Source organism: Podarcis bocagei (assembly GCF_964188305.1).
Source record: "Podarcis bocagei genome assembly, chromosome: 9".
NCBI classification, from domain to species: domain Eukaryota; kingdom Metazoa; phylum Chordata; class Lepidosauria; order Squamata; family Lacertidae; genus Podarcis; species Podarcis bocagei.
The window spans coordinates 10,793,068-10,809,192 of NC_138134.1; positions in this window are offsets into that span (position 1 = coordinate 10,793,068).

A 16,125-nucleotide genomic window follows, 5' to 3' on the forward strand; every position below is an offset into this window, starting at 1 on the left:
TCCCGGTTTTCGGCGTCCAGGAGCGGAAACGTTCGAGTACCAAGGCATTTGAGAACCAAGGTTCCACTGTATTTGTTGTTGTTTAGTCGTTTAGTCGTATCCGACTCTTCGTGACCCCATGGACCAGAGCACGCCAGGCACTCCTGTCTTCCACTGCCTCCCACAGTTTGGTCAAACTCATGTTAGTAGCGTCGAGAACACTGTCCAACCATCTCGTCCTCTGCTGTCCCCTTCTCCTTGTGGCCTCAATCTTTCCCAACATCAGGGGTTCCACTGTATATGTGATGTCAAAGCCAAGAAGTACTATTTATGTGCATCTAGTGTGTCAAAATGTGGGTAATGCTGTGTGTTTGAGAGCCGATCCCATTGAAGCAAGGCAGGGCACATAAACAACACTCAGAGTCCAATATATTATTGCTAATTAATTACAGAAAAAAGGAGATTCCTGGTCTCCCTTGGGAGGTTTCAGGCTCTCCATCCTTGGAGGTTTTTAAGCAGAGGTTGGATGGTCATCTGTCTTGGATGCTTTAGCTGAGATTCCTGCATTCAGGGGGTTGGACTAGATGACCCTCAGGGTCCCTTCCAACTCTACAATTCTACGATGTCCACTCTGCTTTTTGACACTATTACAGGTAGATTGGAAGTGTAATTTTAAAAAAGTACACAACAGAATAGAACAATACAATGCAAATAAAGAAGGCTGATTGCCGAAGAATTGATGCTTTTGAATTCTGGTGCTGGAGGAGACTCTTGAGAGTCCCATGGACTGCAAGAAGATCAAACCTATCCATTCTGAAGGAAATCAGCCCTGAGTGCACACTGGAAGGACAGATCCTGAAGCTGAGACTCCAAGACTTTGGCTACCTCATGAGAAGAGAAGACTCCCTGGAAAAGACCCTGATGTGGGGAAAGATGGAGGGCACAAGGAGAAGGGGACGACAGAGGACAAGATGGTTGGACAGTGTTCTCGAAGCTACCAGCATGAGTTTGACCAAACTGCAGGAGGCAGTGGAAGACAGGAGTGCCTGGCATGCTCTGGTCCATGGGGTCATGAAGAGTTGGACACGACTAAACGACTAAACAACAACAACAGATGTTAAAATCCATAAAAGGGGCCAGATTAATAAAAGGCACACAGGCCTTTGCTGCTTGTCAAAGGGTGGGCAGAGAAGGGGCCAGGCAAATCTCTCTAGGCAAACTGTCAAAAACCTTGGAGCTGTAACGGAGAAGGACTTCCCACTGCTCACCAGATGGCAAAAGAACGCAAAGTGAGTCAGGTTTCACCTGCGATATCCATTTAAAACTGCATTTTACCACTTTCAGCAGCCATGGCTTCTGCCAAAGAATGCTGGAGAGTGTGCTGAGAGCTGATGGGAGACCTCTATAGGGGACACGGGTGGTGTTGTGGTCTAAACCACTGAGCCTCTTGGGCTTGCCGATCAGAGCTCCTGTTGCTTTGTCCCAGCTCCTGCCAATCTAGCAGTTCGAAAGCACACCAGTGCAAGTAGATAAATAGGTACCACTGTAGCGGGAAGGTAAATGGCATTTCTGTGCACTCCGTCATGGTGTCCCGTTGCCCCAGAAGCGGTTCAGTCATGCTGGGCACATGAACTGGAAAGCTGTTGGTGGACAAACACTGGCTCCCTTGGCCTGAAAAGCAAGATGAGCACCACACCCCATAGTTGTCTTTGACTGGACTTAACCACCATGAGGTCATTTACCTTTTACTTTAATCCCCTCCCAGTGCTACAGACCCCAGAGTGATTTAGCGACCAGTCCTTCCCAGGGAACTTTAGGAATTTTTAGGTAGGTCTTTGAAGGGAATGGGTTCTCCTAACAATACCTAACACTCTACTCTTCCCGGGATACTTGGGGGAAAGCTGTTTAAAGTGATAATACTGCTTTAAACGTATAGTGCAGATATGGCCTGTCAGGAGTGTGTGCAGGAGCCGGGCCCTGTGACCAGTAGGGCTTTGCAGGACTGGGGCCTTCCTAAGTTTGTTCTGGAGAGGCAAGGCGCGGCTGCACAAGTGAGGCCACTTGGTAACTCACTGCACCTGGTGACTAGAGCCGGGAAGGGATATAAGGTCAGCATTTCTCTTTGGCTCTTTGCCACAGCAACACGCTTCCTGTCTTGGGCTTTGTGACTCCTTGCTTCTCGACCCTCGGACTCTTGACTTTGTGACTCCTTGCTTCTCTTTTTATATATATATGTGACTCCTTGCTTCTCGACCCTCGGACTCTTGACTTTGTGACTCCTTGCTTCTCGACCCTCAGACCCTTGACTTTGTGACTCCTTGCTTCTCGACCCTTGAATCCTTGACTTCGTGACTCCTTGCTTCCTGACTCTTGGACCCCCGGCTTCTGGACTCTTGTTCCTGCTCTCACCCCGCCATTTTGCCCCTGGTCCTGATGTCCTCAGCCGGGACTTTGATCACCAGCAGACCGGACTGTGACATGGCCTCAGTCACCGGAAGAACGAAAGGTCAAGAGAGGATACAGATTTGCACGTGCTGATGCATATTTAGAAATTATTGCTATAGACTGAGATATAATACATCACACCATAGTGGGGAAGAATGTGAGCAGGTGACCTGTGTCTCTGCTCAGTCTGCTGTGCAGGTGCTGAAAACTGTTGATGGACAACTTCAAGAGTCCCTGCTGCTCTTCCGTCTTATGGCTCCTTATTTTTAAACCTGACTTGGAGCAGACTGCCCTTCAAATGGAGAACTGCCCTCTGTAAAGTCAGACCCATGGACACCCTACTGATTTGCAAAATATCATTCCTGCTTCCAGTTGACCGGTAATAAAAGGGGAATAGGTTTTAAAGGGGGGAAATTGGTGGAATGGAATAATAAATAAATAAATAAATAAATAAATAAATAAAATTATATCCCGCCCTCCCCAGCCAAAGCCGGGCTCAGAGCGGCTAACAACAGTAAAAGTAACACAGCATTCTAAAATCAATTCAGAATCCAATTAATGGCAACCATTGGGCTAGAGTTCTATGAGGATTACCAAAGGAGGCTTGTGGGAACATCAAAGGCGAGCATAGTTTTCCATGCTCAGACTGGAGAAAGGATGTGAGTTATACAGTGGTGGGGTTTTGTTTGTTTTGCACGCAGAAGAGAGAACTCTGAGTTAATCCAAATAGAGCTTTGAAGAGTTTGCACATCGCTGCTATTCGGCAGCCAGCAACCAAAATGTGAGTTGCAGGCCACGAGTTGAAAACCCGTGTTCTCAAGGAAGGCCAGAGGTTTTTCTGAGCAGGAAATCGGGGAAACTGAGTTCCCTTACCATTTTTGAAATTAAATTATATATATATATATATATATATATATATATATATATATATATATATGGTTGGGGGCAGTGACTAGAACAGATATACACCCAATGCCTGAGCCAAACACCCCCCATATCTCTGTAATCAATAAAGTTCATAGAATCATAGAGTTGGAAGAGACCACAAGGGCTATCGAGTCCAACCCCCTGCCAAGCAGGAAACACCATCAGAGCACTCCTGACATATGGTTGTCAAGCCTCTGCTTAAAGACCTCCAAAGTAGGAGACTCAACCACACTCCTTGGCAGCAAATTCCACTGTCAAACAGCTCTTACTGTCAGGAAGTTCTTCCTAATGTTTAGGTGGAATCTTCTTTCTTGTAGTTTGGATCCATTGCTCCGTGTCCGCTTCTCTGGAGCAGCAGAAAACAACCTTTCTCCCTCTTCTATATGACATCCTTTTATATATTTGAACATGGCTATCATATCACCCCTTAACCTCCTCTTCTCCAAGCTAAACATGCCCAGCTCCCTTAGCCGTTCCTCATAAGGCACCATTGACCATTTTGGTTGCCCTCCTCTGGACACGTTCCAGTTTGTCAGTGTCCTTCTTGAACTGTGGTGCCCAGAACTGGACACAGTACTCCAGGTACTCCACAGAGCTAGCAGGGCAGCAGTTGAAGAAGCAGCAAAAAGGGTTTTCTTGTGTGTGTGTGTTTCTTTGTGGCTGATTAGCTGTTCTCCCTGTGCAAAGGTCAGAGGGGGCAGGGTTCCTGTTGAGGCCATTTCTAATACAGGTAATGTTCTCCTTGAGTTTGTTAATCATGTTTTACACTGCCTGGGGTGGGGGTGGAGTGGCGCTGCGACAGAGCCTGAAACAAATAAACAAACAATAAACGAACTTGGTGGTGAGTTCCCTCACCCTTTTTTCATAAAAAAAGTATTGAGAAAGGCTCACGTTGTTCACTGCAGCCTGGTTTACCACATTAGCACTGCAATGGCTATGCTGGTTTTTTTTTGTAGTGCTGGTGAGGTTCTGTAGAAGCTATTTGTTCTTTAAATGCCTGGGATACTTCAGGTCAGATTTGACCTGGACAAAATGATTTGCAAGCTTCAGAAGCTGGTTTCTTAGTATCCCTAAGTTTATGAATGTTCCCCTAGACCTTCTGTACAAACCAGATTGCAAGACCAGGGCTTTTTACAAGAGTCCAGAAAATGTGCTGAACGTTGGTCGGTGACCATCTGTTTAAAAGCCCAAGGACCTTACTTGGTGTTTTTGAAGCCATTTTGAAAAACAAGGGGGCATAGAAGACAAAACCTTTCCCTAATTCAACTGGAAAGGAACGGTGAGCCAGTTACTAAAAACACAGTAAATCATAACAACACATACAAATTTCCCACCCAAATTTGGACTCTCAATTAAAGGGACTGTCTAATTAGGTTGTGATTGTAATTAAATGCTTAACAGATGACCATATGCCAACCACAGTCCCTCACCTAGCAAGATGAGGTATCCGACTTCATACACAGATGTTTCCTTATCTATGGTGCAAATAGGAAAATACATAAATGTAAATATGGCTTTCTTTAGATTCTGCTTTTAAACATGCTCTTTCCTAGTCCTAGAGAATTTTTGTTGTTGTGCGTGCAGCCAACGCTTCTCTTGCTTTCGCTAGTTTATTTCCTTTTTCTGTGCACATGGGTAAAAAGCTTAGCAGTTCTAACTTCGCGGGGGGGGGGGGAGGAAGAAATGCCCCCCCCCCAATGATGACTACAGACTGGATGACACCTTGCTCATCAGGAAGTTGCTGAAGAGAGAGGGAGAAGGGGGAGTGACTTAGCTGAGTCTAGGAATACAGCTCTATGATCTTGAACCCTCCATAGACTAGCTAGCACTCATGCATAGTTATGTTTGACTGCAACTTCCCACACTCCATCAGGGCAGGTGCATCTGATCCTACCTACAAAGGTGGTGCCCATTTCTCAGGCACTGTGTCCTGACCCTCTGCTGCTTTGTCGCCACATTCTCCTGTTCAGCTCTTCCCTCTGGCTGGTCAAAGTCCTGTGCTCCAATGGGGGATGGGCAGGAGAAAGAGATGGCATAGCTCAGGCATAGGCAAACTCGGCCCTCCAGATGTTTTGGGACTTCAGTTCCCATCATCCCTGACCACTGGTCCTGTTAGCTAGGGATGATGGGAGTTGTAGTCCCAAAAGATCTGGAGGGCCGAGTTTGCCCATGCCTTGCATAGCTGGCTCCCTCACCCTGACTTCTAAAGTCACACTTAGGATCGTCCTACTCTCGTGTAGGACCCTGGTAGAGACACATGCCCAACTGGCATGTTCTCTCCCTCCTGGTCGGTCGTTCAGGAGCTTCAAAAGCTTTCTGCAGCCCAAACATCACAGTGACTGATACCAAGAAGCATCATCACACTCTCGAACCTGCAGAGTATTTGCAGTTTGCGTAACAGAACTCAGTAGCACAGCATTTTGGCTAATCTACTTTATTTACATATAATACGCTCAGAGCATTCTGACTTAGCTCCTTCCTCTTTCTCATCAGACAGCAAAGAGAAAAAAACAAAGGACAATAGTCCTACATTCCGGAACACAGTAGTACGAAACATCCTGTCTCTGTCACTGCCCACACTGTGGAATGAAAACATACACTGTCATGTGATAACAATCTCATGACTGCAAACACGGAGCAAGAATCCTAACAAGGGCAAGGATCGCCTTGGGCATAGGAGCCAACTCCTTCTGCACCCCCATAAAATATTTGAGGGGGCCAAGCCCCAGAGTTGATGGAAATTGCCATTCAAATGGTGAGTGTGCCACATAATGCAATCGATTATGCATGGCAGGGTTTGCCAGCCTTTTCATTCTCTCCCGTTGCCAAATGTGTGATTGTTACATCGCATGTATGTGTTTACATTCCATGCTTGGAAAGTGTGGGAACGGAAGCCAGTCTTATCTCTTCTGTTGGATTGTACTTTTGTACTTTCCCCTCTCTCTCTTGGAGAAGATGTGAGAGGATGCCATGATTGCTTTGTCCTGTAAAGGTAAAGGGACCCCTGACCATTAGGTCCAGTCATGCCTGACTCTGGGGTTGCGGCGCTCATCTCGCTTAATTGGCCGAGGGAGCCGACATACAGCTTCCAGGTCATGTGGCCAGCATGACTAAGCCGCTTCTGGCAAACCAGAGCAGTGCACGGAAACACCGTTTACCTTCCCGCCGGAGCAGTACCTATTTATCTATTTGCACTTTGACGTGCTTTCGAACTGCTAGGTTGACAGGAGCTGGGACTGAGCAATGGGAGCTCACCCCGTCGCGGGGATTCGAACCGCCGACCTTCTGATCGGCAAGTCCTAGGCTCTGTGGTTTAACCCACAGCGCCACCTGCACATATATTGCTTAATAGAAGAAGAAGAAGAAGAAGAAGAAGAAGAAGAAGAAGAAGAAGAGGAGGAGGAGGAGGAGGAGGAGGAGGAGGAGGAGGAGGAGGAGGAGGAGGAGGAGGAGTTTGGATTTTTGGATGCCACACTTCATAGCCTCAACCTTTACTCTGTTGTTTGAGTTTCACATATTTTTGGATAATTGACTTCTGCGCAATGGGACTGAAGAGTTATGACCTTCCCGTGCTGCATTCCAGAGGATGATGCCCAGAGAGGTTTATCTCTATCTGGGGGCTGTGTGGTGCCCCCTGGCACTTATGAGAGGGTTGACTTGCCCCCCCCCCAATATTCAAGTTGGCACTTCTGTCCCTGGGTGTCAACCTTTAATGTCTCATCTGTTCCTTCTTTCTCCTTCTCCTGCATCTGCCAAACAATGCTAGTTCCTGACAGAGCCAAGGGAGCCATGACAGAGTGTAAGGCTGCCAGTGAGCTTTCAAACTGGTTATAAAAATCAGCACTTCCCTGTGGTGGGTAGTCATGTGACTACCCTTATTTGTATGATGGTGTTGCCTTGAAAAAGGTCCCCAACCTTACAAATTCTGTGGGAGCAAAGAAGGTTTCTCTGATGCAGTCGTACCATATAGTGTTTTACTTGCTCTTATAATTCACATATATGTTTGAATAAGAGTGAATTTGGACAAGAACTTAAAATAATACTTTGTTACATAAGCTATAGCCATTTCTTAAAGAAATGTATTGATTTAATGAACTTAGTTCAGTGAAAAATCTGTTGGTTTAAGCTAACTGCCATTAGTTTCAATTAAAATGTATTGATTTGAGTAAATGTTGGTTAGATTAAATGGTGCTTGACTCTGGAAAAAAAAAGTATTTGCTCAAGCAAAGATTGTATGAGTTTTAAAGATATTTTTGGGTGAACAAAAGCTCTATTGATATCCATAAAAATGTTTGGAAAGCAAAGAAATCTTTGAGATAAAGGAAAAAAAATATTTATTCTGAGGACACTATGTTGGCTCCAGGAAAGCTGTGAATATTCTGCATATCACCGATCTGTAAACCTGCATTTTCTGCATATAGTAAATATGCCCCAGAGCAGAATTCTGTGCTAACTTTACACTAGCTAGAGCACCATAGGATTTGGAATAAGATAGAATTTCATTTTTAAAAAACAGGCACATAAAATGTCTTCCTAATAAAGTTAATTAGAGAAAACAGATAGAATTATTTCATCATTAATATAAAGACATGGAAGATTAAGGTTGTGTGAAATTTTCCCAGCAATCCCAACCATGTCTACATATTGAATTCAGGTGGGCTTACTTCCAGGTATATGGAGTTAGGATTGTACTGTTAGTCCCCCCACTCTGGTGTACTTTGACACATATCACCAGCAGAAACCCTGTGCCAGCATAACATCATTGGTATGTTGGTGCCATGTTATACCAGTATATTCCTGCCACTGGTGCTTCAGTGCCAATGGAGGGGCCAAAAGGGGGTGGCATTGGAGGGAACAGTCTGCCTGTGCCAAATGCTAAGCTACTCCAGACCTTGCTTCTGGCCTCTAAGTTGGCGTCATGCTATGCTGACAATTGAGGTGCAGCGCACGGAAACGCCGTTTACCTTCCCGTCGGAGCGGTACCTATTTATCTACTTGCACTTTTACGTGCTTTCGAACTGCTAGGTTGGCAGGAGCTGGGACCGAGCAACGGGAGCTCACCCCATCGCAGGGATTCGAACCGCCAACCTTCTGATCAGCAAGCCCTAGGCTCTGTGGTTTAACCCACAGAGCCACCTGCGTCCCCTTGAAGTATTGTAGACCATCTCAATTCATACCAAATTTTGTAATGGGAAGAGATGCTGTCTCAGATACTTTGAGACCAGGCCATAGTCCAAAGCAGCAGCTTGAGTTGGGTTCAGGTGTCCTTAAGTAGCTGTCTTTGTGCAGCACTGAGAGCGCACATTCCATGTGTTCTCAATTCTGCTGTCACTAAGAAGGCAGGCTGCCAAATTCCGAAAAAGCTTCTGAACCCTTCAGGAGCAGCTTTGCGTAAATCCTTCGTAATGTTACACAGCCATGAATGACAGTGGCTGGATTTCTCTCCATCTAGGGAACATCAGTGCTCATGAATAAGATGTGATCCAAGCTGTGAATCACTGCTGCCAGAGGTGGAGGGGGGGGAACCTTTAGTATGTTGAAGTATCTAATTTTCACTGGTGAGTGGTAGGAAATTGACACCTGTTCTGCACTTTGGGAGACTCACCGTTTCAGTGAGGTGGAATTAGTTACAATTTCCTCCTGAATACTGTTCAGCACCATTGTTCCTTAATAATAATAATAATAATAATAATAATAATAATAATAATAATAATAATAATAATAATAATAATATATTTATACCCCACCCATCTGGCTGGGCTTCCCCAGCCACTCTGGGCGGCTTACAACAAAATATTAAAATACAGTAATCCAACAAACATTAAAAGCTTCTCTAAACAGGGCTGCCTTCAACTGTCTTCTAAAAATCTGGTAGTTGTAGTTCTCTTTGACATCTGGTGGGAGGGCGTTCCACAAGGCAGGTGCCACCACTGAGAAGGCCCTCTGCCTGGTTCCCTGTAACTTGGCTTCTTGCAGTGAGGGAACTGCCAGAAGGCCCTCGGCGCTGGACCTCAGTGTCCGGGTAGAACGATGGGGATGGAGACACTCCTTCAGGTATACTGGACTTCTCCCACCTTCCTGAATTCCTCCATCAAATGATGGAGCTAAGCAGATTTAGTTACATTATAATATTGCAGGGAGCAGTGTGGTTGCACTGATTCCATACTCGCCAACATTTCTCCGATGAAAATAGGGACACCATATTCCCTTCTCCTCCTCCTCCTCATTCTATTTATACCCTGCCCATCTGACAGGGTTGCCCCAGCCACTCTGGGCAGCTTCCAACATATAAAAACATAATAAAACATGAAACATTTCAAAACTTTCCTATACTGGGCTACCTCCAGATAGCTCAAGGACCGCATGCCTCCATACCCTCCAACATTTATCCAATGAAAATAGGGGCGTCTGAAGGAAAAGTGGGACATTCCAAGATCAGAAACCAGAAACCGGGATGGCTTCTGTCAATCGGGGACTGTTATGTACTGAAATTCTCACCCTGGGCCAGCAGGGGGATACTGTAGATAGTTTTCACTCAGGTCCACATATGCAAATAAGGGATTGAAAGTGACGTTCAGTGATTGGATAGTTACAGAAAGTTGTTACAGTTGCGTTGTGGTGGAGCTCTATATAAGCAGGCTGGCTGAACCCTTCAGTTCAGTTCTGTTCTGGCCTGTGAATAAACAAGAGCTGTTTGAGGAATCTCTGTGTTGTCTGATATGTTCACCCACAACTTAACAGGGACTTTCCCTGGAAAATAGTGGCACTTGGAGGGTCTGTGATTCTGAGGTCCTGATTCATGGGCTTCCCATAGGCATCTGCTTGGCCAACTGTAAGGACAGGCTGCTGTAGTAGATGGGCCTCTGGTCTGATCCAGCAGAGCTCTCCTTCTGTGAATGAGGGGAAATGAAGGCAACTTAGATAAACAAGTGGATATTTCCCACTAGAAGTGCTTAAAACGTCAAAAGAGAAGCCATGGAATAGTTTTGGCTTATCCCTAACTGCTGGTGATTTCTCAACACTGATATCACATACTGAGCCTCCTGGAATGCTGAGTAATATAAATTTTGCTGAACTCCCAGCAATCTGCCTTGTTAGAGCCTCATTAAACACTGGCTGCTATGAACAAGTGTTTGTGGGGGTGCTGCTGCTAATGATGATGAGGGAACTTACTGCTCAGCAATTAATTTCTCACTTCCTTGCAATACTTCACAGATACTCTGCAGGCACAGCTTCCCCACAAACAGCTGCTAAGTAGTAGCCAATGTAAATGAGGTGTTAACAATGCTGTTTCCTGGGTGGTCAGGAAAAAAACACCACGGGCATCTTATCTCTAGTCTCCTAAGAGCAGGCTTTAATCAAGGAACTGTGGGAGAGGTCAGCTACGGGAGTTTATAGGTATTCTGGGCCAGTTTAAAATACAGAATTGTAGGTTGATTCAGTAAGGAAAACAGCTACAGCTGCAGTCAGATATAGTGTGTATGGGGAGCCCTGGGTGCAAAATTGTTTGTTGTTGTTGTTGTTTAGTCATTTAGTCGTGTCCGACTCTTTGCGACCCCATGGACCAGAGCACGCCAGGCACTCCTGTCTTCCACTGCCTCCCGCAGTTTAGTCAAACTCATGTTGGGCGCTTCGAGAACACTATCCAACCATCTCGCCCTCTGTCGTCCCCATCTCCTTGTGCCCTCCATCTTTCCCAGCATCAGGGTCTTTTCCAGGGAGTCTTCTCTTCTCATGAGATGCCAAAATATTGGAGCCTCAGCTTCAGGATCTGTCCTTCCAGTGAGCACTCAGGGCTGATTTCCTTAAGAATGGATAGGTTTGAGCTTCTTGCAGTCCATGGGACTCTCAAGAGTCTCCTCCAGCACCATAATTCAATAGCATCAATTCTTCAGCGATCAGCCTTTTTGATGGTCCAGCTCTCACTTCCATACATCACTACTGGGAAAACCATAGCTTTAACCATACGTACCTTTGATGGCAAGGTGATGTCTCTGTTTTTTAAGATCTTGTCTAGGTTTGTTATTGCTTTTCTCCCAAGAAGCAGGCATCTTTTAATTTCGTGTCTGCTGTCACCATGTGCAGTGATCATGGAGCCCAAGAAAGTAAAATCTCTCACTGCCTCCATTTCTTCCCCTTTGTTAGGGACATAAAATTTTAACACCCGGTGTTTCCTCAGTACAGTTGTATGCTTCTATCGCTGAGCTTCATTGAAAACGGCTTTTCTGTGTGAACCACGAAGTGGCCTCTTCCGACACTTATCTCTGTGGCTGCAATTTCCTGGGTGATGCGGATGCCCTCCAGCTGTTTTGGGACTACAATTCCCGGCATTCCTGACCACTGGTCCTGTTAGCTAGGGATGATGGGAGTTGTAGTCCCAAAACATCTGGCGGGCCGAGTTTGGCCATCACTGCGTTAGGCAGTTGAATGTACATGCGTTTTCCATCTGTTTCCTTTATTCCCACCTCCACGTGGCCCAAGACTCTGTCAACCCATGCCATGCCACTGGCTGCAGTTGATTGTGGGTCCTACTTTACTCACAATGGGCAAATGCGAACCTCCAGGATGATGGATTAAGGACACACGTGTTTGCCTTTCGAGGTTGTTTTTGCGCTAATGCTCCTCTAATAAGGAATGAAAAGGGAAATATTAAATATGACCTTTCCTTCTTGGCACGAGCACTAGCTTTATTAAATTTTAAGATTTATCTCAATCCTCCTTCAATACCTCAAAAATACTCTTTTATTAAGGTTTTGGTTCTAAGCACATTTATTTAAATTTAATCAGTTGATTGATCTGTCAAGACTGGTGATTAATCAACTTTTTCTCTTAACCTGTTATGGTATACTTTTGCTTCCCATGGTCCCTGGCCACGCACATCTGGCAAAGAGCCCAATTTAGAAAGGACCTCGCTTTCATTTTCAAATCCTGCTGTCGCATGAAACGATCAAATAATTTCACTTTTGATGGTTTGGACCTACACTTCTTAATCACTTAAACTGTTTTATTTTTATTTTTAATTGGGTCACAAGCCTAACTATTTACGAATTTATGAGCTTTTCTTTTAATTGCTTAGCAACTCGGTTGCTAACTAGTTTCTCTATTTTTCAGTTTAGTAATATTTTCTTTGTCATACTAATTTAGCAAGAAGAGAGTGTTTGCTATTAAATGACAAGAATGGATTTGCAAATTCCTAGGAGCTTGGCCCTTTATTTTTGTTAACCATTTTGTCTGCACATTGGCTTTCCTCTCGTAGTTGTACATTTTAAATCTATTCATATAATATAACATTTGATATGGCATTTGTTTGTGTTTTGTAAAAGAAATGAGACATTAAAAATATATTTTATTATATAGTTTCAAAATGCATTGGAACTGTTTGTTGAAGTATATTTGAGCTTAACATTTTTTGCCGGTTACATTTCTCCACGCGTGCCTATCTTGCAACATATACAGTGGTGCCTTGCAAGATGAAATTAATTCGTTCCGCGAGTTTTGTCGTCTTGCGATTTTTTTCGTCTTGCGAAGCACGGTGTCGGGAAAGTTTTGGAAAAGCTTCAAAAATCACCCAAAACCTCAAAAAAGGCTACCACACCGCGTTCTATGAGTTGCTCCTCGAAGTCAAGTCGCAACTGTATTAACGGTGTTAAGAAAAAGGAAACAAACTTGCAAGACGTTTCCATCTTGCGAAGCAAGCCCATAGGGAAAATCGTCTTGCGAAGCAACTCAAAAAACCAAAAACCGTCTCGTCTTGCGAGTTTTTTGTCTTGCGAGGCATTCGTCTTGCGAGGTACCACTGTACCGTATTTTTCATTCCATAAGGCGCACCGGACCATAAGGCGCACCTAGTTTTTAGAGGGGGAAATCAAGAAAAATAATAATACCCCCCCCCCCAGCCCCAAAGAGCAAAGAAGCCAAGACAGCGAGCGGGATCCATCCCACTGGCTGTCTTGGCTTGTGCCATAGTCGCGCGCAGCCTCTGCCGGCAGGAGAGGTTGTGTGTGGCTAAAGAGGAAGCCAAGACAGCCAGCGGGATGGATCCCGCTGGCTGTCTTGGCTATTTTAGCCGCACGTAGTCCCTCCTGCTGGGAGAGGCTGCGGGCAACTATGGCAATTCCCCCACCTCCCGCAAAAGCCCACAGGAGCCGCGCACCCTTTAAGGAGTGCACGGCTCCTGCGGGCTTTTCTACGAGGAGGGAGAAGGGACTGACTGGCCATGTCAATCCCTTCTCCCTCCTGGGGAAAAGCCCGCAAGAGCCGTGCGGAGCTTGTGTGCAACTCTTGGGGGCTTTTCCTGCCTGCCTCCCCCCTGCATTCGCTCCATAACACACACACACATTTCCCCTTACTTTTTAGGAGGGAAAAAGTGTGTCTTATGAAGCAAAAAATACGGTATATATTTGCCCCCTGCAGTGTTGGTCATGCTTTGACACACACCAAAATAAACAGGATTACAGACAGAATTCTCTCCTGGCCCTACCTGAAAACACAAGGGCTTGAACCTCAGAGCTTCTGCATGTAAAGCTCAATGGCTGAGCTATGGCCCTTTCCTTGTGACTGGTATGAAACAAGGAAGACACAACCAGAACATTTGCATTAAGTTTATGTAGCCCTCACAGTCTTTTCTGGGGTTTTCTCCCCCACTCGCCCCTTTTCTTCTCTTGACAGTCTTCTTCCTCGTTGCTGTGCATCTTGGGAGCTGTAGTCATTGCTGTTGGAATCCATCTGTCTCAAGAGACAATGCAGTGCGCCTCTGGGGTAAAGTCCAACCATGTGTTAGCAGCACCCTGGGGCGCAAGCCTGGACAATGCAGTGCACCTCTGGGGTTGAAGTCCAACCATGTGTTAGCAGCACCCTGGGGCACAAGCCTGGACAATATGTATGGAGGTCTTTGGCTGCCTGGATGACAAGACCCCTGTTTTGGCCTTGTTGATGTGGTCCAAAGGAAAGCAGAATAATACATTTCGCACCACCTTGGCTGCAGGAGTAGCTGGAAGGAGGCATACAAGGTGCCATCTAACTATCTTAGGGACGCTACTCTGGATTTCTGTAGCATTTACTCATTAGCCTTTTCTTCTCCAGAAGATATCCCACAAAGCAGCAGAGGTTTAGGACCAGAGTTTTCCTTCTCCTAGATGGGCTACCTTCCTGGCTTGATGAACCCACCTACTTTTCACTTCCCTCTGCAGTGGTTCTCAACCTGTGGGTCCCCAGATGTTGTTGGACTACAACTCCCATCATCCCTGAGCTCTGGCCTTGCTAGCTAGGGGTGATGGGAGTTGTAGTCCAACAACATCTGGGGACCCACAGGTTGAGAAAGGCTGCTCTACAGCATGTGCCGAAGCCACCTTCTTGACTGTTGAACCCATTATTAGTCTCACCCACTCCATCTGCTGCAGCCTATCTTTGCATGCAAGTCCCTAACTCACCAAGGGTTTGAGACCCATTGGCTACCCTCACCTGGTTTAGCCAGGCAGTTGAAGGCGTTCCCAGGGTGTGGCCGCTGTCACATGCTGGCAGTTTCTAGGAGCCTTTGCAGTAAGATCACCAAAATGTCCAGTCTGCGGAAGAAAGCTGGACTATAAAATGGGGCTCGAAAAATAAAAGATGGTACCAAATACACGTCTTTCCCAAAGGGAGTTTGAATTGCTGTCTTGTTCAAGTCACCAGTTCTTCCTGCCCAAGAGAATCTAGGAAACTGACCTGAAGTGATGGGAGAAACTATGGGGACTCCAAACCTCTTTGGAAGTCAGGCTGAGCATGCAAGTCATGCTTTCTCTGATCAGAAGAACATTGTTTTAACACTGACCCCAAATTGCTGAGAAGACAATGCATTTTTTCTCTAAGTAGGAGAAAGTTTCAGAAGCAACCACTTTGCAGCATCAGTTCCTATAAGTATTATACAGTCATACCTCAGGTTGCGAACATGATCCGTGCGAAAGGCACATTTGCAACCTGCAGCACTGCGTCTGTGCATGTGCGTGACACGATTCGGTGCTTCTGAGCATGCGCGTGGTGTCATTTTGCATTTCTGTGCATGCACGAGCTCTGAAACCTGGAGGTAATCATTCCGGTACTTCCGGGTTTGACGTGGTCCACAACCCACAGCGTTTGTAACCTGAGATACAGTGGTGCCCCGCAAGACGAATGCCTCGCAAGACGGAAAACTCGCTAGACGAAAGAGTTTTCCGTTTTGGAGGTGCTTCGCAAAACGAATCTCCTATGGGCTTGCTTCGCAAGACGACAATGTCTTGCGAGTTCCTGCTGGTTTTCCCCCCTCCCCCCTTTTTCTAAGCTGCTAAGCCGCTTATCAGCTGATCCGATCAGCAGATAAGCCGCTAAAAGCCGCTAATAGCCATAATCCGCTAATCCTTCAATGGGCTTGGTTCGCAAGACGAAAAAAACCGCTAGACGAAGAGAATCACAGAACGGATTCTTTTTGTCTTGCGAGGCACCATTGTATGACTAAACATGATGTCAGGGGACTGCCATAGAACAAGTGAGGGAGGCAGGGGGGCCGTTGGGATACAGAGAGCCTCCAAAACTCCTGAGGAGCAGTTCCTCTTCCAGTGGTGGGAAAAGCCACACCTCCAGTGGAGAAGAGAGGGAAGGGGCCATTCAAGTGAGGAAAGGGCTCGAGGATGCTGCTGAGAGCCCCAGCGCCTCACCTCGCTGGGCTGGCCAGGAGGGATGCTTGCCACTTCCGTCGTCCCAGCTTGCGCAGAGGGGTGAAACGCAAGGAGGGGAGGCGGAGGCTTGGGGTGCCAAAGTTCT